General features: G+C 24.7%; 1 long non-coding RNA gene across 1 annotated transcript in view; it reads left to right on the top strand.

Annotated features, from left to right (window-relative positions):
• LOC122539014 overlaps positions 1–27126 on the top strand; it is a 59236-nt gene extending 32110 nt beyond the window's left edge. The window contains exon 3 of the long non-coding RNA XR_006308970.1: positions 26944–27126. This is a non-coding gene — a long non-coding RNA (uncharacterized LOC122539014). The remainder of the gene's footprint in view (positions 1–26943) is intronic.
• Positions 27127–27421: the final 295 nt, after the last annotated feature.

The following is a 27421-nucleotide window of genomic DNA, read 5'->3' on the forward strand; positions in this document are numbered from 1 at the left end:
AAAAATACATAATTTTGTATAACTCACAATATAAAATATTTATGTATCATCTATAGTTTGTTAACTGTTATTAACTGTTCGTTATTCAGAAAGTAAGTTAACAATTGTTTAAGTTAACAATTTGTCCTGTTACGAATAATTTAAGTTCAGTTTGTTTCTAGATGGATAAAAAAAATATAAAGACAATTTTTATTTTTTAAGTGGAAGCATGTAATCTTTTTTATACCAGTCGATTTTATAACTGATCATTCTTTCTAAAAAAAAGTATTACCCTATGTATATTAGTTTTGGAGATATTGTAACTTTAATTTCATAAAATCTCACAAAAGAATTGGGAGAACAAGGACAGTATTCTTGTATTCATACTGTTTCACTTAAAAAACAATCATTGACCTCCATATTTTTCTAGAAACAGACTGAACTCTATTCGAAATAGAACAAATAGAAATAGAATAAATAATTTCATAAATAAAAATGATTTTTCGTCATTTTTTTTTTCTTTTATAAATGCGTTGCAATAGGAAATGTTGTTTTATGCCTTTTGTACGGATCTTTAACAGCGGTTTTGTTTCCAATTTCTTCTGTGACAACACCTGCTGCATCTACTACTTGTAATTGAACAAAAATTCGTGGTCTTTTTAAAATAATATATCTTCCTCGAAAAATTATGCTTTTACTACATTCTTCTGAAATTTTTCTTTTTAAATAAGAAATCATTTATATTTGCGAGTTTAATGTTTTAAATATTTTCTGGTCTTCCTTTCGTTTGATATTGTTTTCAAGTTTCCAAAAAATAACAGAATATGATATTATAAACAATGTGGAACAAAAATTTAAAATTAAATTGTACATAATTATTAATATATAATATATATCAATACATAATTATTAATATACTAGGTGATTCAACATTACATGTCCGAATCACGAAAAGTTTTTTCATTAAAGCCTTCATTTTCGAAAAATTCGAGTTGAAAAATTTCAAAATCAAGTGTGCTTGAATTCTATATTGGTTGTGTAGGATATTCTATGTATAAAAATAAATAAAAAGTATAGAATAAAATTTTTTCGTTTAAATTATTCTCAAGAAAATAGATTTTAAATATGTTTCATTAAAAATTACCTTGACATTCGAGTATTTAATAAATTTTCAAATTGAATTTTCTCAATAATGGAACGTTTTATGCAAAAAATCATATTCTACATTTATTTTTTCATATAGAATAATTTTTTACTGATTATTTATTGACAGGAAATAAATTTAATTTAAGTATACTTAAAAAATATTTAAAGTCAATTTTTTCGAGATTTTGGACGAAAAAATGCTATTCTTTCTTTATATGTAGAACTATCATTCAGTCGATTGTCCACGAATCATGGAATATTCTGTATTTCAATAATATTTCAAATTCAATATGTTGTCAATAGTTCTGATTTTTCTAATTGTTTTTTGTCAATAGTTAAAAATTCTTTATAAATAAGGAAGTGTTGTAAGTTTTATCACGTGCAAATAAGCTTTGAGATTGAAGTGCACAAATATGCATTACATTAATAAGTTCCTTTTTTGGCGTTTCATATATGAAAATTAATACTTTTCCTTTGTTGCTGTTGCTTTCTGAAATAATATACTTTGCATTCCATATTTTATACATTTGCGTGCATTTTCAGTTATACGAAATTATAATAAAATAATAATATAATTATAATACATATATTATAATATATATTATATATAAAGTATAATAAAATATATAATTGTAAAAACATGAAATATAATTTTATACTTAAAGATAAAGATCTTTTAAATAATATTTGAATTTATCATATTATATTATATTTTTTCTATATTGAAATAGTGTTTCAAGAAATTGAAGAAATATTCAGTACTTAACATAAAGAGATTACCTCTTCATATTCAGAATAAATATAAAATGAGCCATTTTTTCAATTTATTCTATGTTTTTTTTTAGCTATTTTTTTTAATTATTTTCGAAAAAGTACAATGATATTTTTGATTTATTGAAAAATTTATATATTTAATAGATTTCAGATTTCCTGAATTTTACTCTCGTATTGAATAGGAGTATCGGTTGGAAAGCTTCGAAATTCATTTCAATATGTACAATTTGTCGCCGGATGTATGCTATCGTTCGGTACGAAGATCGATTTTGTTCTTATTCCACGATTCTATCCGTTATATGGAATTGCTGAACTTTACATTTGCCTTGGATTTTATTCCGTTCGATTTTCTTAGATTCTGCGGAACTTGTGATAAGAATACAAAACTCCAAATAAGAAATATAAAATACCTCTGACAACTTTCAAAAGACAAAACCAAGATTTGGATCCATTTTGCTTTTTTCTTCTTTTATGTAGTCTTTTCTTTGAAATTCAATGATCATAGACTTGTTAACATTAACAGAAATATTTTTTTTTAAAAGTAGACATCATATACATATGTACGTATAAAACACAACTAACAAACATGTACTATTGTCAGAAAATTTTGCTTTTGTAAAAAATTTGCTTTTTATCAATTTCAAGGATGTAATCCTTTATGTTTGGAATGAAATTATTGGCTTTTTTATTAAATTTTTGTGTCGTTTGGAAACATAGAGCAAAGACAAATATATTTTATAATAATTTAATGAAATAAAATATTACAAATATAAGAAAAAAGGAAATAAATTTTATAATACTTTACATAATTAGTTTAATTTATTAAGTTTAGCACTTATAAGTATGCTTTGCGATCGAAAAATTAGGACAAGAACTATATATGTATAAACATTCTTCTGCCATTTTCGAAGAAATTGGTTTTACATCCTTTTGAGTAACATAAAAAATTGTTATCATACTAAGATGATGTAAGCATTTATATAGAGCAGTACTTGTAACAAACCGATTCAAATGAAATTTTATATTTATTTTATGCTTTTAGACTGATTCAAAAATGAATAACGTTGCACTGTGACCAGTTGTCTTTTAAGAGTGTAAAAACTATTCTCGAAGTTAAACAGATATTTCCACTTTTTCACTTATAATTCTTAAACTAGAAGAAATAGAGAAAAATATTTCAAGTAAATATTGAATGGTAAAATAAGTACTAGGTTAACTCGCATTAACAAAATTTTAATTTTTATCGAAAAAATATTTTCTATTTTATATAAATTTTAAAATTACTTAGTAATTAAAAATATGAAGTAAAATATGATTTACATTCAATGATGCTTATTCATTTTACGACAACAAGAGATCACTTTTAAATAGTGGCAAAGGAGAAACACAAAAACTTGTTCCTCTATCTTTCCTAGAATCATAACCGAAAAAGTTGAAGTATTTGATTTCGAGGACAATTTTCACGCCCTTCAAGGGAGAATATTTTTCACGCTCTTGAGAGTACGCCACCGAGAAAACTGTTGTTCATGTTTTGAATCTAAAAACATACAGAGTTTTATTCAAATCGGTGAGTTTGGATGCGAGTTGTTCCCTTGTAAATGTTGTCAGAATATAAAAAGTTAAATAAAGTAGTTTTATTTATCAATTTCAATCTTAGATATTAATTAGCTATTTTGGTAATTTATTAAAGTCTAATTAGAGATATTGTATCTACTATGTGTACACTATGTTGTTTTCATAATGAAAATATTTTAGAAAATGTTTTAATTTTCACTAGATTTTAACAATTCTATCTAACTAATTTTTGTGTGTATATTGTTTTCAAATTCTTGCAAGTCTCCAAAAATATTTTTTTTTCTTAAGTATAGGGTAAGTTCAGGATAGTTCGATCATTGTTTTATTTATTTCTTCATAACATTATTTTTATAATTTCAGTTTTAGCAAGAATGTATTTACAACAACTTCAAATTTATAATTATAGTTTCCTTCTGTGACAGAAATTAAATAATTTATACCAAAACATAATCTTTTAGAATTCAATGAAATACTTCATATATAAAATTTTACCATTGAAAAGCATTCCTTGATTTTTTTTTTAGAATATTTAATTAATGATATTTTTTGGAAATGAGATTCTTTGAAATAAAATTTTTAATATTATTGTTTTATTTTCATTACTAAAAAAATTACTTATAATCAAAAACTACTATTTGTAAATGAAAATAAGGAGATATAATGACAAACTAGTTGCAATAACATTTTAGAACTTAAAATATGACACTAATTTTATGTTAAATACCCCAAAAAGTTATTGTCGATTTTTGTTGGTTACAATTTTAGAGATTTTTCTGATTGACAATGAGTTTTTAGAAATGAAAAAAACTATTACTGCTAATATCTATTGTGATATGTTAGAATGAATTTAGGAAAAATTCTTCAGGCTAACTCCTCATCTTAAAGATGACTGATGACAAGACAGTGAAACTTGAATGAAAGTTTCATCCATAATGTTCGCTAAATGTCTTACATACAGGTTTTCATATGTTTTTTGAATCTGGATAACTATAGAAAACGATATTATTATAATTTTCTACTTTGGAATAAAATATTAAAAATGAAATACTTCATATATAAAATTTTACCATTGAAAAGCATTCCTTGATTTTTTTTTAGAACTTAAAATATTTCGCCTAAGAATCAATAGCTTACGAGCCATAAAACAGACTTTTTAAAGAAAAATTTAAAAGAGCAAAATGGGTATCAATATATTACCAATATATATATATATATATATATATAATTTAACTTAAACAAAAATAAATATATTATAAATAAATTTTTACATAAAAATTTATGTTAATGTAAAATTATGAAATAAAAACTTTAGAAGAAGGATAGTGGATATGCTACACAATTAATGATTGATTGTAGATCTCAAAAATTGTAATAATATTAATTATTTATTTATATTAAAAATTTCTAATCAGATGTCAGAATATGCAGAACATTGATGGCTGAGTAACAGTTCGATTATTGTAATTATTTCATTTACTCGTATAAACAAAATTGAAAGCAAATTAATCCTTTGTTTTATCTTCGGAAATTCTCGATCACAAAAATAATTAAATACTGCTAGAATAAAAATGCAAAGATTTTCATTGGCAATATTATGATATCAATATTATTGTTGATATATTATGTATTATTTTTGAAATTTAATCAGTGTAAATCATTTCTCATTAAAAGACATTTTTCTTATCAGAGTCTTCAGTCCATAGAAGAGTTTAGATATAATGTCATAATAATTATATTATAATGACCAAACTGTTCCGTCGATTGGCAATTTTAATAATAAAAGGACATTTTCGTGGCCTAAAGTATTTCTCATGAAAGCTGACTTATAACGATTGATTTCTGAGCCTTTCATGTTATATGTAATATATCATATGTAATATTATTTATAATATTAGATACACAAAAATTTTACTCATAGGTACTTTATATAATACTTCTGTACGTCTATCAAATTCAAATATCATATACATAGAATAACTTTTTATAAGAACAATAGAAATATTAATAAATTAAAACAGCGTTTTATAAAAAAATGATGCTATATTTTACAAATTATTTTAAATAGATTATTAAATCTTCAGTTTACGAATTCAAAACTTCAGTAATTTAAAATACCAATTTCTTCTTCTTCTTCTTCTATTTTTCTTTAATGTCGCATCGACAGCGAGGCCATTAGCGACGACAATGGAATTAGATATGTGTGTAGTAGTTTATGTTTTTGAGATATTTTAATACTTTTTGTATGTCATTTTGAGAAGTCAGGTTTATGTTTGCGTTGATTCCATATTTCTGTCTTTGGGTTTCTGTGGTGTGGCATTCGTGCAGTATGTGGGTTATTGTTAATGGATGGTTATTGCAATGAGTGCAGGTGGGTGGTGAATTTTTTTAAATTTTGTTTTCATGTGTCAGCTTTGTATGATCGGTTCTTAGGCGTGTGATAATTATTCCTTTTTTCCTGTTGTTAAAGTTTGGTGTTTTCTAGTGAAAGTCTTGGATACTTTTGTGTAGTTGGATGCTTTTAGTTGTTTTCCATATATTATTCCATTCATTTTGTTATTTTTTTTACAATGGATTATTTGGTCGTCGCAGGGGATTGGAAGATAGTTGCGATTGTTAGTAAGTGAGGGAACTGTGGCTTCTTTCGCTGCTGCGTCGGCTTTTTCAAAATACCAATTTCAATGATATCGGTTTTGTAACTATAGAGAATAAATCACGAGGGAACATTTGAGTAAATATTTCCATCACTTATTAGTTTATAAAAAGAATTTAAAGTAAAGGTATTACGTTAGATTATTCTTTTCTCTTCATTTTATTCTATAATACAATAAACCCTCAATTATTTGAACAATTCTATTCAGAATGCTCAAATAATCGAACTTTTTGAGTAAGCGAATGGTGATCACGTTATGAATACGTATATTATTCATGAAAAATCATAATTTATTACATAATACATATTTTTTATTCATTTTTGCTTTTTCAATCTTTAATACTAAGTTAGAAATTTAGATTTTATTAACGAATATATTATGTAGATTTGATAATCAATATAATGAGAGAGAGAATATAACAGATAAGTACGTCCGGGATAGTTTAATCACCAAGAAAAATCGGCCAATGTTAATATTTTAAAATTGAAGCAAGAAAAAGCTCTGCGTTACATTGACATAAAACAAATGAATTATCTCGCATTGACAATTTTCACGAAAGCGTATTTAAGTTATAAATTACGCTTCTTTTAACAGATCTAAATATTTTTTGTACGCGTTATGATGTCAATGATATTTGAAAGACAAGTTTATTTACATTACTGCAATAATTTACATAAAATTGCAATATAATCTCAATAATATACATGTATTTATTTTTACTTTATGTTAATAATATGATCACTTCCGTGATTTTGGTATGATTCGATCACATTGATTCGGAACAGTTAGAGAATATTAAATAAATACGTACAATATTAAATAAATACAATGCCTACGATTATAATAGAAAAATTGATAGGAAGCCTAAATAGAATGCTAATTCCTTAAAAAATATGAAAAAAAGTATTTCAGAATCTCGAAAAACTAAGACTAGATCAAATATGTAAACTGCAGCGTTGACTTCATAATAGATGCTTTAAGTATAAAAAAGAAATTGCGATTTCTATGAACAATTAAAGACAATTTGCTCATTCATTATGTCTTTTGTAAACTACGTATCCTATTATTTTTCAAAGTCGGCTTCAGCATGTAGCGAGCAAATGATCTAATCCGGAAATCCAGGTAAGATTGGTCAATAATATAGAAACTAATCTTGAGAACGATATACAAAATATAAAATGAAAGATACTTATACCTATAACTTTTGTTTTAATGAATTTAGCGTAATAATTATATGTAAATGATGCAATTGAGAAACATACTTATATTTATTGTTATCATTCTTATTAAATTTTGTAGAAACAGAAGAATGAATCAATTATCTGAACTAATTGGGAAGTGATGCTTCAAATAATCGGTCTGAAAGAACCTAATTTATGAGCATGTTATAAGTTAACTAAATATTAAACATGGATGTTTATTACATAAAAGAAAACGCACCTAATAGCTACTAGATAGTTTAAAATTTCTATTACCAAGTGTGTATTTAAATCAAAAAATTTCCTTGAATTAATGAATCTGATAATGGTATATTATTATATAATTGCTTTGATTTTGTAAGATCCATTTATTATAAGCGATCTAATTTATCATCATTTTAAATATTTTTAAATTCCTATAAGGACGAAAATTCTTTTCTAAGTTCTTCTTAGATTTTCTATTTTTAATATGTTATATTTTCAATTGTAGATTTTTTCTGTGGAAAAATTAGACTTTCGCCTTTTTTAAATTAAATGTTTTTTATATTTTATATATTTAATATCACTAATTGTAGACTTTTTCTGCAGCTAAATTAGACTTTCATCTTTTTTTAAAGTTCAATAATATTTAGTTTATTTTCTATTTTTTCCACTACTTTTTTAATATTGATGATATAAATAAAATTCAGATTAACTGAAATGGAATATGAAGCAGAAAGAATATATGCTCTAAAATTTAAATATTGTTAAATTTGTGTGAACATAATATATGACTCATCCTGCATACGGATAATTAATATTTCAATGTATTTATTTATTTATTTGAACACTAAGAAGATTCACATTTACTTATTTTTGTTACACATGTACAATCAATGCTCATAAAATATTGATATTTTTATCGTATGAATATAATCTTTGTAGGTATATCTATAACAGTTCATACACGCAAAGTTAAACTTTCCTTAAAAAGAAAGAAGAAATAAAATTAAAAATAATAAGAAGGAAGAACTAGCAAAAGAGAAGCAAGAGGTTATTTTGGTAAAGTTAGAATGTGAAGCCAGCCAGAGAAAGTCCAAAGTGTTGCGGATTTAATTCCCATTGTCATAACTTTCATTTTTTCTTGGTTCTTACACAAATGTTACTATTTAATTGCAGATGAAAAATATAAGATTTCATTATCAGTAAACCTAAAACATCATGTTAATCTGAATTCAAATTGATTTATGCATCTTTTATTTGAATTGGATATTATATAATTTTCTATTTTTAAACATTATCCAATTATTATATGACTGTTATGTAACATACTATTATACAAATATGAACAAGCTGTAGATATTTATGTTTCTGTACAGATTTCTAACTGTCCGTAAATATACGCGTTGCTTAAATTACTCTACTATGTAATATTTTACTCTAATACATACTGCTTGAGCCTAGTTGCTTTGATTGCCATAAAACAAATACAAACTTTCATCAATTCAAAAACATTGAAAGATTCAATTATTAAATCATACTTTGTACCAGTAAATATGTATTACTTCTTTTTAATGTGATAAACATCGAAATTACTAAAGACAAGTTCTTTCTGATCTTTTGGAGAACATTGAGTGCCCTCCAAATAAATTATTATGTTGAATATTAATATGTATTATTAATATTAACATATACCATTTAACTGCAGATTACGTAAATTCGAACTTTTATGAAATTAAATATAATAATACTTATATTACAGTTGGATTATTTTTATATATATACATTCTGTGAATTTATCATAAATGCATTTTTCATTTTCCATAAATACATAAACATCCACAGTCTAATTATCATACTACATCACAAAAGTTGGCTAGCAAGATTGCACAAGAATAAACGTAAATATATACCGTCTCTGTTCTTCATTCGATCTATAAATGTAAATGATCAATATCAATAGATGTAAACAATCAGTCCGACACATATAAAATATAATTTTAAAATTGTAGTATACCCTCTTAAAACATTGTTTCTACATAATACAGTGCAAAAATTATGACAGCTCGCCTACAACACGGTTTTCATGTAGCACGACATAATAAACTTGAACAATTCTTATACGAACTTTCCCACCACACTGTTTCTGCATTCTAAGTTCCGCTTAGCGCGGTTTCGATACAATAAATGCGGAATGAATAAACCAGATTACAATAAATGTAGGACGACTATATTTATCAATAAGAACTTCGTTTTTTCCCCAGTCAACTGAATAAGTAAATAAGTATGTACGTTAAATACATAAAAGATGGAAGATAATAAGAAAATGAATATTTTGTTTCTCGTTTAGAAAAACTAATACATGACATTAAAAACCTTTTAACACAGAGATTGTCGACTAATTATTCGAAATGTAATGAGAAATCTGTAATTATAATTATAAATGTAAAAATAATTGAATTTATTTATGTCATTCATTTATATGTCAGTTACGAAATGTAAAAATATAAATATTTTAAACATTTTATAACTACTTACTTTTTAATTAAAATTATGCAAATTACGAAAAAACGACGGTGTTTCTTACATTTATTTAAAAAACAAAAATTTGGAGCAAAAAATCACAGTCTACTGTACAATTACTGTAAGTACATTAACGTGCACGAAATATGTTTTTTTCATTATTATAATTTTAAAACTGCGAATTTTTATACAAATTCATATTCTTGTAAATAATTAAAATAAAAATACTTGTATTGTATTACAAGTATTTTTGTATTGTATTACAAGTTTTACTTGTATTGTATTACAAGTGCTATACTTTGTATTTTTCTTTTTCGTACATTTTGTACATTTCTGTATCTTTAAATTTTCCATAGATACATAAAAATCTAATAATGAAAAGTCTAATAATGATAATCAGAATAAGTTTTGTAATTCTATAGACGTTTATAAAATTGCATTTTTTTAAACAGAGAAACATTGCCAATATTTTAAAAATGGTCTAATTTTAATTAACTCGATTAGGATCAACCAAATATCCAAAACTCTCTTTTTCTGTTTTAAATATTTGAAATTTGGTATAGGTATGTGAATTTTTATGATTGATTGTAAAATATAATACATTATCTTGAGATAGTAATCTATCATCAAAATTACTCGAGCAAAACCAGTAAATAGATTGAAGATTTAACTTATGTATCGCATATATGAAATCGAGGAAATTTTTACTATTTTTATATTTTTGTTTATATAAAAGATGTCTCACCAAGTTTATTACAGTAACTCCCTTCTTTTTTTTTGCGAAATCTTAGAAAACTTTCATTCGATTTTTTAATTCTAATTTTATAAAATGTGTATAAAAAAATGCTGCTGCTTTTTTTCCTTGTCTTTACAATAGATTTTATAAAATTAAGGTTAAAATATCTCCTAAACTAATAGTTTTCTAATATATGTAAGTTAATATTTTTTTTATAAAAAATATTGATCTGCATTGATTAATAGATCAAAAAAATATATTCTATTTAAAAAATTGAAGATACTTTCGTTTCTTGATCAACAATAACAATGTAAAAAATTAGAATTCTCCATTATATTAGTTATAAAAAATATGACAATTTTTCCTTATTTCATTTTTTTTTAAAAAGTTATTATTTATGAAAAGAAAGCTGGTCAATAATACCGCGAATATCTTGTATGTATCTATATTTCATTATTATTACATTTTCACATTAGATTTTCCACAAAACATTTCAAATAAATGTTTATAATTATTATATTTGTGTAACAAACATAATATAAAAATAGTAAGACTGTAACTTGTCATTAACGATTTCTATTTCTTTGTTATATATTTGCATATGTATCAAATAGACACGATGAAAATAATTATTATGAAGTTTATAAAATTAATTTTATCTAATGGAAGATTAAGATTATATAATCAAATAAACAATTCAATTAATAGTATAACTTTTTTCTGTGGCAATAAACATTGTCCACGGAGAAAATAGAAAAATTATAATTGCATATTTATCACCAATAGGATATTTCATTAAAAATATGATAATTTGATAGAACTTGTTTACAAATTTAATGAAAAGCATATTTTTGCTTTTGCCCAGTTATTTCCTTCGTTAACAGACACCGAATCGGTGAACTTTACATTTGTTCCCGACAGTTCTTCCTCCCGATTCTATTCCATTCGACTTTCTCGACTCAGTTTTCATCGTTCTCTTCCCTACAACCGGTCGTTGTCAGAGCAAAGAGCGAGATAGCCGAAGAATACCGCGTGAGAGCATGCAGAGCATTTCAATAAACGACAGGAAGAATAGCGCCGGCTGCATTCCTTTCCTAAATCGTCCCGAGGATGGTTCAGCCGGTCACGCAGTCTGAAACTTACTTACGGTTTTCTAACCATTTCTATCTACTCCCTGCTTGCTCGCAACTATTATTTCCGCTTTAAACGTGAACCTGCAGATTCAACAAAGGAACGTGTAAACGGGCTAAGAAGAAGATAAAGTGCAAATAGTGTAATTTATCGTTGTTTCTGGTCAACGGACGGAAAGAAAAACGACTTAGAATTTGTAAACGTACAAGAGTAAAAATATAGCCAACTAAAATGGTTTTTACTTCGTTCAATAAATAAAACTTCGGTCAAACTTCGTCAATTTAATTGTAGAACTTTTTCTTTGCAAAGAAAATATAAAAATATATAAGCTTATTAAACATACTTGTACTGTTGTATTATGAATGTACTATGCCGTTTGTGGTGCACATAAAAAGAAAAATATGTATTACATATTTATAAATATATTTAGAAAAAGGACATAATGTTTTATAAAAATTTATAATATTATAATCTTTTCCAATTAAGCAGTTTACTTTAATATTTTTATTATAATGAATTTGAAAATGTCAAATGTAATTAATACGTCGAACAAATATATGCAATAGACTCAATATGCTCTTATATAATTGTTTCATTTTTATTTAATTTTCACATGATTTATTTAAAATACCGTTTTATACGGCGATTTTTATTCATTTATGTTAAATAAAAAGAAAATATTCAGAACAATCATAGTTTTTTTATTAATATTTATTAATTAATTTATGTAAGTACTTTATTCTTTTACATTTGATAATGAAACATCTCTTGCAAACATATTTTTTATGCATAGGTATATATAAATAAAATTTTAATATTTTTTGACCCAAGCAATCTTCAGGTACAATCTCTGGAACTTTTTTTATCTCCTTCAGTATAAATTATATTTGCTTCTTCCATTACACTAATCTTTTGCACATATTTTTATTATAACAGTTTAACATTGATACAAATTATTTCATATTGTTATACTATATATTTTCACATATATATACATTTTTTCTGAATAAAATTCCGGTATAATTAATTTTCTATTATGATTAAATTATGTAATATGATAATGTAATATGTTAATAAATGAAATGAAATGATATACTAATTAATGAAATGTTTCAGTTCTTTTTTTTTTAATTGTAGCAATTAGATTTTGCATTTTAGTTAATAATCAGTTTCAATCATAAAGATCTTTAATGCAACAAGCAATATTTATTTTAGAGAAATTATTTGATAGTATTTCTTCAAAAAGTAAATAAACTTATGTTTCTCAGCTTAAAATAAAATCATTATCAAAAACCAAATATACAACAAAAATAAAATCTAATTTTTTTTGGAAACATTTTTCTGGAAATGATAGCTTTATTATTGTTCTAACATAAACACAATTAGCATTACCTTATAAGTATATTAATATGTATCTATAATAAATAACCAGTGTCATGTATCCAGAGTGAGTTTTGAACAAACTTGTCATTTCAGTATTAGAAAAAAAGAATTATATATATATATATAATACTGGTAAGTATTATATATATACATAATACTGGTAATATGAATTGAAGTTAAAGTAGTTTTTTAAACAAATAAGATACAAATGTTTTCATAGTAAGAAGTACATCTATTGATGTATGAACAAATATAAAAATGTAAATTCAAAATTTAACGACTGTAAACAGTGGAAATGAATCATGATGTTTATTATTTTAAATCAATATGTTTATTGTTCTAAGTCTCAACACAATTTTTTACAGAAGATTTAGGAATAGTAAGATAAACAAAATATCCTTTCAAATAAACTTTCAATGAATTTAAGATATACTTTGACTCTAATATGCATGTTTTCTGTTGGCAAAAATAAAGTAGTCAAATACAGGCTTTAAAGTTTGTAATTTAAAGAAGATTTTACTTAAGATCGATGGTGCACGGATAACTTCTATAGGTGAAGAATCACCTATTCATGACTGGCAATTAGCACAACCTGAGTTCGACTACTCCTTAAGTATTAAGTAGGTTATTAAGTAGATTTCTGTAAGGTGAACTTCTTAAGAAATCCATTCAAGAGAGAAGAAAATTTACGCAAAATTATTAGGTCGGTAACAGTTTTAAAAACTCAAGTACACTTTATTATATTTTATATTGCCTTTTTCTATTTCAATCTTATTATTATTTACATATAGCTTAATTTTCTATATTAATATTGTCTAAATAAGCAAAAATTAATTATTGAAATTTTATTATATTAACTTATTCAGTTTTCAATTTTGTAAAAATTATATGATTAAAGTTGATCAAGTTGATTGAAAAATTTCTGAAGACATTTACTAACTTTGATGGAAAAAGTTTTATACGGGAAAGTATAATAGAAAATATCACGTATTAATTTAAGCGTATATTTATTTTAGTGATTATATTAAATTTGAATAAATGTATTTTCTAATTATGTGATATCACAATTTGAAAGAATATTAAATTGTATTAAATTATATTTAAAGGAATTTTCAACTTTATACTTCATATTTTTCGTCAATGTAAAATACACAGAAATAATATAAATAAATCAAAATTAATAAACTTATATAATGATTACAATATAACTGGAATGTAGAAAATTTCTTTTCACGAAATTTTCTTGTCAAAGAAAAGAGACACTTAGCCGAAAATTTAATAATCTTTTTTAAAATGAAGAATATTAGACGTAAATACTTTTGTTTATTGCATAATGAAAGAATCTGTTTCTACTATCATCTCAAATTATCATTCGTTTCTATAATATTTCAAAAATATGTACATAATACTTGAATTATTTTTTTCTGTGTTCTTTTTTTGTAAATAATCTTTATAATTGTATTTAAAAAAATGTAAATAGAAAGTAATTTGTCAAAACGATTTATGAAACGTATATAGGATTTACATTTATTTTTCGTATCAAGTTATTACATGATATTGAACGTAGTATTGAAAAAGATACAAACATTCAACATGATTTTACGTCAGTAGCAATGTTTAATACGAAAACTTCTCTGAAATTTATACAAATATATCGTTGTATTATTACATCGTTCATAGAATCAAGTAAAATTTGTTACAGTCAAATCGATGAAAAATTCAAATTAAATATGAAAAGTTGTAATATTTCAAATATTTAATATTTCATACCGGAATAAAAATTTGAAACTTTCACTAAACTGTTTTACGCGATGAAAGCGATGAATTGTAACATACGATATGTATGTATTATGTATGTATATGAGAATGACTCCCATTAATTCGGACACTAAATATTGAAACTGTTATAATTTGTAGAAAGAAATCAATAATTTATATTGTAAAAAAAAATTATATTTTATAGAACGAAATCATAAACTTCAATAATAAACTTTCAAAATTTGAAACATTTACTTTTAAAATGCATCATTCGTTTTATTCTAAGATATTTTCACATTATGTAGCAGATGATAAAGTGAAGACAATTTTCTTTTCGAAAATGTTATAAATTGTCATAATATGTAAAAACTTGAGAAATTTTTTTCATGATTAAATCTATGATGAATTTGAGAATTGAAGTTTTTCCTTTTATAAAGATATCTCAAAACTTATTGTACGATTTCTTTTTATAACATTTAACAATAAATTTCTTTTTATAACTTTTTATATAATTTTATAAAATTATAACAATTTCAATATTTAGTGTCCAGATATTAATAGGAGTTACTGTATATATCTAATCAAAGAATAAATAATGAAAGACAAAGAAAAATCTAAGTTCGTGTGGTAAACGAGAGTAGCAAAAATTTAATTAATTTGATTTTCGATGGAAGTTCAACCATCTATGTCACATCGATGAATTTCACGTGATTGTCGCATCACATCGCGTCGCATCGAGAATTGTAACAACAGCTGCGACTATTGCATCGTCTTTAATGGAGCAGAAAGAAAGGAAGAGGCTGTTTCAAAAACGCCAGATATTCAAGACGATGCGGATTTCCGGGAGGTGATAATAATCGGCGATGCATTAAAATCATCGAAATGGCGTATCGGCAAATCTTGCCAATGCGCTTGCTAGCAAATCTGTGTCGCATTTGTGTTACAATGCGATTGTGTTAAACACAGAAGCGGGCCAACATCGAAAAGATCGCGGGAAAACTCTTTACGCGAGAAATGCTTTTAAAACCAGAATCCTTCGGTTGCTTGATACATACATTCAAGAAACGAGTATCGTGAAGATAATACGACAACTCGTGGATACAATGCGATGTCGTGGCATGTACCTATGTATGTATGATTCTTTCGTTAAAAGCATCGACGATGCTTTCGTAGCATCAATGGAAAGTATAAGATTTTTGGAATAGATTACATTATTGAAAGTTATACTGTTTCTTCCACTATTCTCTGGATTCACAATTTTATATTTTCTATGTTAATATATAATATTATATTATTTTAGAATAATAATATTATAATATTTTCTAGATTATATATTATAAATATATGTTATATTTATGTGTTAGAGCAATCACTTTATTTTCGGTCTAAGTTTACCGCTTTAAAATTATTATCCTTCATTTGTTTATAATTTTTTAGAATAAAGAAATGTTAAACAAATATAATTGCTTAGCTACTATTGCTAATAATATAATGACCTTGATGATTCTTAAAACATTTCGAAAAAATATTATTGTCTAACTTATAAGTAAAAAAACACAGAAAAAGTACCTAATATTTATGTGTGTAATAAATATATAAATTGTCAAGCGTTTAATTTAATAAACAAAAAGTTTAAAATTTTGATAAAGATCATAAAATAAGTAAAAATGGAGGTTTTAATAAATACAGAGGATGTTTATTTATTGATTTCTATAACACTCTGATGTTATACAATATCTATCTTCTTTCTTGTCAGAAATGTCTGATATTTTTCTGTTCTTCTCTGGAATTATTTAATTCTTTTATTTCTTTTATTTAATTTTTAATTTTTTTAATATAATTATTACATACTCATTTTATTTGTTATTGACTTTGAACATATATGTACATAAGTACAATATACAGCTAAATATGCACATTTTACAGCTAAATTCTTGATAGTTAATTTATAAGAATTAAATATCAAAAATACTTTCTATGATATTATCATGTAAATACAAAATGACAATTTATAACTAAAATTGACTTTTGCTTATTATTCTCTTTTTTTAAACTAGTCTTATAATTGAAGAATGACGTTTCAAATACAGCGGAGCGACAATTATTCGAATCTTGATTATTCAAATCAGCTATTCTTAAAAATGAGGCCTCAAAATAAGCTTTGCACATTGTTATAAAGCATTTCTTAAAGAATTAATATTTTGTGTAATACATGTCATTTCAAATTACAATAATTTTTGCATGACTAATTTTAAGTTAAAATTCTTGTAGTTCCAAGTTTAAATTCCTATAATTATAAATGTAAAAGATTTTACACGTTTGATTATCAGGAACAATTCGTTTTTCCAAACCATCTTGACCAACTGATTTGGATAATTATACTACTATGTACTGTATACGTAAAGAATACCCTCTCCTCATGCATTAAGAAGAAAGTCAAATATTACAGTAGGTATAGTATATTATCCATATTTCATACAATTTACTGTGGTAAAGCTTGATTTGTGCTAACAGGTTAAGAGAACAATACATTCACGATTCTCTATCGTTAGAGTCATGTTATCGGCTTTCATACTGCATGTCAATCATAGTGCTGTCAAGAAACAATCACAGTTCTGATAACAGTTATTTCATTCATCATTGTAGAAAATACTTGATTCAGATCTTTTTTAGTATTTGTAGCAAAGAATTGCTATTATTATTGCACAAAAAGTTGTTATTATACAATACAGAAATCATTGTTGCTAACTTTTGCATTGGTGTGCACATAATATTATAAATATAGTACGAAAATAGAAGACGTATATTGATACTTTATTATGTTCACAGTGTCTTGTTATTTAATACTTATTTACATTTAATAATCTTAAAATTAATATAAAAGAACAAGTATGATAGTTAATATTAGCCTGAATATACTATTTATTAGTAAAATTAATTAAATTATAAATAGATATTTATTTTAGATATGATAATGCTTTTAACTTTTTGCAGGCAATCTGGATCCTTTATATCCAGTGTCAAATTTCATCCAATGAATTTGAATTTTGTCGAAGTAAATTCTTCTTTTTATTAATTATTCCTTTAAATATTTGATTCAAGGTCCGATTTCCTATTAAGGTGAAGACTTCATTAGGTACTACAAATGTATTTCAGAATTTATTCCGATGTTTTGAAAGTAAAAAACAGTAAAAAGGAAGTCCAGATTGCCCGTGGAAAGTTAATATTATTTCGATCGAAGTACTTATATATTAATATTACATATAAAGTCAAGTTGTATCGTTTCCATCGTTACTGTAATTATATCTAAAAAAATGTTGATTATTTACAAGAATATTACTACAAATGTATATTTGAATGAATAAATATGGTAAGACAAATTATTTTAGTTAATGATTTATATATTATATTCAAGAAAATTTTGCATAGTATTTCACAAATGAGCTTTGTCAATATAACTAGAAAATATCAGAATAATGAGTCTATTGTTAATTAATTATCTTATTAATTATCTTATCGGTTATTGCGTGAATAGATTATATTTCTTTTGCAATTGAGGCGAATTTTTTGTTCCCGCGATATTTACAAAACGCGTTTACTTTCGCGCATAGAAGTAATTGAACATCAAATCGCAAAATATCGAAATATGATTTCAAATAAACAATTAAAAAGAAATTAATACATTTTTCACGCACTGGAGAGGAAGATTCGAAGTAACGTACTGAATAAGCTAGCGAACTTTATTATCGAGTTTCATTAAAATATTTTGTATAATAAGTTTTCTAAATTTTGTAAATTATTATATTGCCAAGGCTATTAAATTAAAATTCCACATTCTTTGATATATAGTTCACATGAACACTTCAATCTATATTGGAACGCAAAACTTCCGAATTCCTTCGTGTCTCACATACCAGTTGGTCTTGCATACTGAGCAGCTCCCTCCAAATTAGTCAATAGCATCGTATCTTTGTTCCTTAAGTATTTCTCAAATAATCTAAATTATTTAATACTTTATAAAAATATTATTTATACTGTATAAAAAATTATTTATACTATATAAAAAATTTAAGTTTGAGAAAAATAAGTAAATTAATAATTACTTATTATTAATTAATTAATAACTACATACTTCATTTATTTTTATTTTTATTTACATGTGTATTTTAAACTTATCGATTTATAATCATATTATAACCATATTGTAATATGGTTGAAGAAAATTACTTATTATTAATTAATTAATAACTACATACTTCATTTATTTTTATTTTAATTTACATGTGTATTTTAAACTTATCGATTTATAATCATATTATAACCATATTGTAATATGGCTGAAGAAAATTTTAATTCATTGTAAAAAACAAATATACATGTTTGATATTTGTTCCCAATTAACGATACGATTTAAAAGCATTAAATGGTCAGTATAAAAGTCACGAGATATCTCGTCCAAAATAATCGAAGAATGGTGTGCATTACATGAAGTATTATGTATGTACATTTCGCATGAATAAATAATATACTATGTTAATAAATAGTTGTTGGAAGTAATTAATATTTTACATCTAATGCTATTTTGCTTTTGCACAAGATGACTATGATAAACATTTAGAAGTTCAGAAAATTTCTTTATAAATTTAACTGCTTAAAATTGACTATTAACTCACAATCGTATATCTAGTTGGTACCTATTATGGAATACATTGTTCAGATAATGAAGAATTTGCCATCGGTAATTCGGAAATTACACAACCAATGGTGAGAAAATAAAAAATAATGGGCATTTTCGGCCATGAATGAACCACTGAGAAAACTGAAATGCTAAACTTGAAATCACTGTAGTAAACACTATTTAATCAGTTTTATAATAAAAAATCATAGGAATTTGCCAAAAACGTAATTTTATTATTTTTAATAGTAAACAGTACTAAAGATAATGGATTTCTCCCACGTTTTATAGAATTCTATATGATTCTATTGTATATTGGACATCACTAATATAAATTTCATTTTTGTCCATACGTAGCCGAAATTCGTATATAAAAATGCACACTGTTCTTTGATATTTATTTAGTACGAGTTTAATCTCTATGTTGTGTCCTTTTAATACTATAGATATATGAATAATTATCTTTAATTAATTAATAATTAATGTTTAATTAATATTTTTTAAAATGTTTTATTAATGTTTATGTTGCTATATTTTACAATCAACATTGAAACGTGAAATTGTTAAAAGTATGACGATGTATTGTATTAAAACACATTTAATGCATTCTGAGTTATTACCGTTTATCTAATAATATATTACTGTAACTAATATGTAACTGTCAATATAAATATTAATTACATAATGCAATATTCAATTACATTTACTGGAAGTTTCATTCGTATTTTATCGAACTTACGATATTTAAATTAAAATTGTTAGTATAAAATGAAAAATACTGAAATTATTTCTTAAGTACAAATTGCTTAAGACTTTTCTAGTCTTAACAGATAGATACTATTTACTGTTGCAAATAAAGTTTGCAACAAATTATGACAATAAGTGTTAAAACTTAATGTTACAAAGTCGTATACTTAAAATATACATATAAACAAGCATATAAATATAAACAAGCATATTTTAATTCCACTAAAAATATTTTCCAAGATATTTTAAAATACTTAGACAATTTTTAGAGATTTATTATCAGTAAATCTTAAAATAATGTATAACATATGAGTAAAGTATATAAAGTACATATAAATGTATAACATATGTATAACGTATGAGTAAGTTATATATATATATAGTATTGGTTATAAAGTAGCGTTGATATGTAAATGTAAAGATATGATATATTAGATTTATTGTTAGAAGGTATAAGAAAAAGATATTATTATAAATCCAGAATATCAAATTCTTTGCTTTTTAACTTGCATTCTGTTCAGGATAAGACCTTACTGGGCAAAGATATGCATATCAGCGATAATAAAGTCACAGATGTATAATTCAACAATAATACACAAAGTAATAATATACCACTTGTTCACATACATATGTGTGCACGATTTTTTTGATAAAAGAAAGAATATTGAGAATAGAAGTTAATTAGTTTTTAGTTGACTAAAAACTGCAATATAAAATGTTTTCAAAAAATTGTTTCTTTCAAAAAAAATGACTTGAATTTTTTAAATTACTAAAAGAAATACAAATAATGTATAGAAGCAACTATAGATATAACATTAAACATCTTTATAGCAATTCGAATCTTTATTATAATTAAATGTATAGAAATAGATCACTATACAAAGTATGTTTTATATTTTATACGTTTTATGCTTCTTTCATAAGGTACGCGTGGTTTCAATTTTTTTGCTGAAGGTAACGTGCAATTTGGTAGAAATAAAATGATTTTTCATGGTAACATTTCTTTTGATTAGTATATTAGTATGATGTTACAGTTAGTATAGTTGAATTCGTCTTATTGTGATGTCTACAACAACAATATAAGGCTAAAAATATGAAATACTATTTAAAAAAATTCACTTCCTTTTCGCTCAAAGATTTTTTTGAAAAATAAATTTTTTTGAGAATTTTTTATATTTGTATTTAATTTTTTATATTATAATTTATAATCGACTGAAAACTAATTAATTTTTATTGTAGACATTTTTTTCTAGAATGATCGGTGCTTAGATCATGCACACCATATATATTTTAAAAAAATGAAATTCGCAATGGAAAAATTTACAATTACAACGTTGACCATTACTGACATATGTATTGATAAACGAAATTTCAATCAGTTGCACATTCCAATTGATGTAACTCAATCAGTTTCAATCAACTAACATGGAAATTGATTCAAAGCTGTCAATAAATATTGAAATTTAGTAAGCACTTTGTCAGGAAATTTTATTTCAAGTGTTGTTGTAAAATTTTGGAGGAAGTAAAAGAAAAAACATAGAATGATTTGAACAAATAATTTTATTGTTTCCAAAATATTTTTCTTTAAAATCTACATACTTTTTCATGCTCAAATTTGTCTTTGAAGTACTATTTCCATTTAGAAATATACGATTCATATGCTTCTGCAGTTTCTTTTTTATTTTTCTTTAATTGTTTACCTGCGAGAACAAGAAGAAATCATTTAGTGATAAATCGAATCTATGAGGACAGTGAGACACTAATTCGATGATTTGACTCTTCAAATAATCGATTCGATAATAGATTCGGTCATTCAATCTCGATGCAAGATAATTCATTTCTTTTATCAATTTTAGCAAACAAAATGTTGCGTTTCAATCAATATTAACTGTCTGATATTTTGAAAAAATAAAATCAAAGAACAAATCATCTTTTTCAAGACATTTCGAGAACGAACAATTTTTATTAGTTTGAGTTCATTTTGGGAGACGTAAATAGTCGATTTAGTTTGAGACTCATATGAGCAAAGTAATCGGAATTCTGTCTATTTTTGACGATGTTATAGACACGATTTGATGATCCTCCAGTAAATCTTTTCAGTATTTCCCTACACTACTTGACACGAATCTATTTTTGAGCGTCAAGTTGTGAAGAATCCAATTTCTTTACATTCAAATGGTCGTGCAGTATCGTATGTACATATTTGTTTCATGTCGATGTCGAGAGATGACTCAATCCATCTTTAGCATTTCGTGCACAACATTAATGTTTTACAAAACAACAACAATTAAAGAACGACTCATCGTTGAGATTTTTTACGATAATTTTATGGATATGAATACGATAATTTTCGAATTGTAATATGCGAAAAATTATCGTTTGCGCTTTATTACGAAAAGCTTTATCACTAACAATAAGAGTATATTACCGTTAAAAATTGTAAAAAATCATTGCACGAGAATGTTCTCGACTTAAATCCATTTCTTAATCTTCTATAAAATATAAAAATAAAACCAACTGGTATTTCTTTGTGTTACTAGCATTTTTAACCTAAAAGTTGTCAAATTTTGTGAAGATATTATTTGAGTTATAGTACCAGAAATAATAAGACAATGACATGAATCAATAGATTCTGGAAACTTTTGCAGCATTTCTCGTATTAATTGTTAGGAAGTATAAATAAACACATAAAATGATTTATTGTTATATTTAAAAATTTTGAAGTGACAGAAATTTTCGACATAAACATTACTGCAATATTTAGCCGCATGATAAAATTATTTTCAAAAGATCTAATTGTGAGTCGACTGTACAGCCATCTCCAAGAACAAAAGACAAATTACGAAATAATAATTCAGCAATACGGAAACAATGGGTGGTGAAAAGCGTATGTGGCATGAACTAAACGAACGAGTGGTGAGAAAAATTCCCGGGGACCAACGCTGAAGCGTTATAAATTGTTCCATATGCACTGCATTAGAGTATAACGCGGCGGCTCAACCGCGCACCGGACATACCACGTATTTATTGCGATAGGTTTTCGGGGGCAAAATGCTGCTCCACCAAATTTATCGTTCTGCGTACAAAAACCACTTCCTCCTCTCCCCTTGTCATCACTTTCCATCTTCTTCTGTTGTCTTTCTTTAACTACACACTCATGGTTTACGTTTTATCTCTCTTGATTATTTCCAAATGCTTACATGTGTCTTGAAAGTACGTTAAAACTATTATTCATTAATATGCATATTCATATGAATGTATCTAATTGTAAGAAGTAGGTTTTTTTCAAATATGAAATATATTGTATGTTATATTGTAACATATTTCTTTTTTTTTTTTCGTTCTAAATTTATATTGTGATTGAAAACATTGCACTGAAGCAAAATTTCTCTCAATATTGCCCGTTTAATGATTGCAAAAAAACATTAACGATCTGCTAAATTGTTTGTTTCATTCGTAATTATTTTCTTCTTCCTCTTATCAGAAAGTTGCGACCTGTGTCTATAATTTTTTAATACAAACATCACATCTAAAAATTCTTGACTTCATGACATTACTTATAATTCATATAACAAAAATGGAGATGAATTATTTAGTCCATATGAATAGTTATTTTTTATGATTGAACTAAATTGTGACGCCCAAATACAATGAATCTATATTTATCAACTGAATGAAATAGTTTTATGGTCAATAGTCAATTATTTTTCATCAGTAATGTAGAATTGAAAAATAGAAATCTTATTCGCGTTAAAACATGTTCTAAGAATTAGCTCATCTTACCATTCATAAAATTTTGTAGGAATTCATAATTAATTAATTATTTTATTTATAAATAAGGTGAACTATCGTTTACTAAATATGAACGTCATGAAAGCACATATCCTAGTTGATTATTGATTATCTTGCAATTTTATAATTGAATAATCAATCAATTTTCTTCAATACATTATTATTGTGCAGTAAATTGTTGTAGTATTACTATAGGGTAGTAAATAATATGTCACAAAATTTATATAAAAATTTAATATTCTTTAATATTTAATATTTTTTAGAAATTGTCTAGCGTGCAACTGCAATAATTTAAACGCTGAAATATTTATAAAGATTTATAAATATATTTTCTGATAATGACAGAAAAATATTTTTGGAACGAAATAATTACTATGTTATTTGTATGATACTACATCATTTTCGAGAATATTATATCGAGGATGATATGAAAATACAAATCTTTACAATAAATGTTTTTAATTATTGTATACAATAATTATTTGAACCAAGTAAAATAAAATTAAGAAAAATGATAAAAGATGATAGTTTAAGACATTGATAGAGCTTGGTTGTTATCTTTTCTTTTTTTTGAAATATATAAAACAGTTCAAAGTTGAAAAAAAAGATAAAACGCAAAACAGAATAAAAATTAAAGAAAATGCATTGTGATGTACTGGATATATGCATATATAATTGAGTTACTAACGTCTACGAATCAACGAGTTATAAAAAATATGTGATGCATATGAACATAAATGCTTGCGTAAATCGGTGCTTCAAATGGAGCGCATGCGTTCGTGTGAGTTGAACGATTGCATTCTTTTCGAAAACAGTATCGATCCAATGACAGTTGGGCTAACAAATGATTATCGATATATGATTGTCGAACAAATGGAAATTTTATAACCATGTTGCATTCAAGTATTCAAGTATTCCTTAACAAGATTTAATTCAAGTAATATGTACGAATTTATACAGTCGTTTATTCTAATATAATTTTAAGACATTGTTAGCCTATAAAAATTTTAACATCTGAAACTAAATTTAGTATCTAATGAATGGTATATAATAACACGTTATTTTTAGGAATTAAAATTATACACACGTATACAAATTATTATATCATATCTCTGGATGATTATTTTAAAATTTTATAAAATATATATTGTATAACGAAATGATCTTTAAAACTAATAGTTTTTGACTTGACTTATGTAAGAGGTTCAGCGAAATGAATTTTCAGTGTTCATATGTATAAAAGCACAAATTAATCAGTTTGAGAATTTACAAAGTACTAACATCATTATTTTATTCACTAGCTAGCATTATTTTAGTCCACAGCTTTATAAATAATTTTAATAATTTAAATTATGTTTTATTCTTTTATGTCTTTGTTTTCATATATCTTATATTCTTACTAACAATAAGAAAAAAAGTTGAGTTGATCTAAATGTTTTTAATTTCTCACAATACTTCTGAAAATATTAACAAGCAGAATCTAAGATGAAAAATATTTCACTAAAAAAGTTTATAATGGTAATGTGAAATTTATTTTAAATAAGTTTAGAAATATTCTAATAATAATCTTTATAAAAATTCTTAGAGAATTTTTAATTTTATTTATGGTTAAATAAGTATAAAACTGGATATCTCAGCTGTAATTGATGATAGAAAAAAATGCATCAAATTAAATTTGCTTAGCACCAATGGTGCTACATAATCTGATGTTTTTTGACAAATAGACGCGTAGAGGATGTAGAGGAAGATCAACGTAATGTTTTTTGATGGAACCATATAATTTTTAATTCATTAAAAAGTTTTAGTATATTAATAAGTCCATCATGATACTCTCCATAACAAATATTAAATTTATAGAAAAACCATTTATTATTAGATATTTTAACTTTAATTTTCTAAAATCTATTGTGTGAAAAACAAGGGCAATATGAACAAAAGAATATCGGTCATCTTTATCCTTATCTCTCATATAATAGATTTTACGAAATTAAAATTATTAAATAAAATAAAGTTAAACTTATATAAATGAATTAATAGATTTTTTTGAAATATCAGAATTGACTTGCACTAAAAATTATATGATTTCATTTAAAGAAACAAATGTGTTAAAAATTATAGTTAAAATTAATAGTTAAAATAAATTATAGTTAAAATTATTAGTTAAAATAAAGTTAAAGTTATATAAATGAATTAATAGATTTTTTTCAAAATATCAAAATTGAGTTGCACTAAAAATTATACGATTTTATTTAAAGAAACAAATATGGATTTTTGTGTTTTACATATCGAAGAACTGTTAATAAGATTATGTATCCTTCGACATCAAACAAGTTTAATTTGCTACATTTTTTTCTACCACCAATAACATCCATGATATTTAGATTAGGCGTTGTTTGGATATTTTACATGAAAACCATTTACGAAAATTGTATTTTTCGTCAATTTTTCTATTAATAAGCACAATGAATATTTTGTAATAAAATAATAACTATTGTTATTATTTTTATGAACAAGTTACATTTATATCAATTTTTATTTTACGTTATATACACAGAGCACATTTTTTGTTAATTCTTTGTTTATGATTTCAAAGTAAAATATTTGTATTCGTATTCTTTATCAGTTTATAAGTCCTTTTTCCTTATTTTATCTTTATCAATCTTTATTGCATTTACGAATTAACGTGAGCAGTGATTTAAAAAAGTATCTTTACTGACACAATACGATTTTGTGAAAGAAGTAAATAATTGCAGATTCAGTAATAAGTGTTAAAAAGTCGATCGAGCTTTTCATTTAATGTCGTTTTTCACATTAATAGGTAGAATCTTAAACAAAGGAAAACAGTTTCTTCCAATTTCCATCGAGTTAAGTCGTGTGCTAATCGTCTTTTTTCAGGAACGATTATACCTGATGGATACGATTGAGCACGCTTCACAGCGTCGTGCTCCTTTTCCATAGAAAATGGAACGAATTTTCTCTTCGATGCTTTTAACGGGCAAAATGCTTTCAGGACGCTCTGTTTTATATGTACATTTTCCTTCGTCTTTTTCCACATCAACGTAGTTTTACAGATTCAGATAATCGGGATAGTTGTTATTTTACGGGAAGATTATTCAAAATATTTTTACCTACGTTAAACATTGTGGAAAGTATAGTTAAACGTTTCTAAAATTTGCATGACAGCTGTTATTAATTTTGAACAGTGTATTCTTCGATTCAAGAAGAATCTCAAAATCACTTTTCGAATAAAAAGCATATTAGCATTCTACATTCTATACTAATGCTTAATTCAAATTATGTTAATGAAAAGAAAAGAAATATTCAATTATTCAATGGTATTGAAAAGAAATATTAAAATAAATAAATATAAATA

The sequence above is a fragment of the Frieseomelitta varia genome, unplaced genomic scaffold (genome assembly GCF_011392965.1).
Source record: "Frieseomelitta varia isolate USP_RPSP 00005682 unplaced genomic scaffold, Fvar_1.2 scaffold_187, whole genome shotgun sequence".
Taxonomy (NCBI): Eukaryota; Metazoa; Arthropoda; class Insecta; order Hymenoptera; family Apidae; genus Frieseomelitta; species Frieseomelitta varia.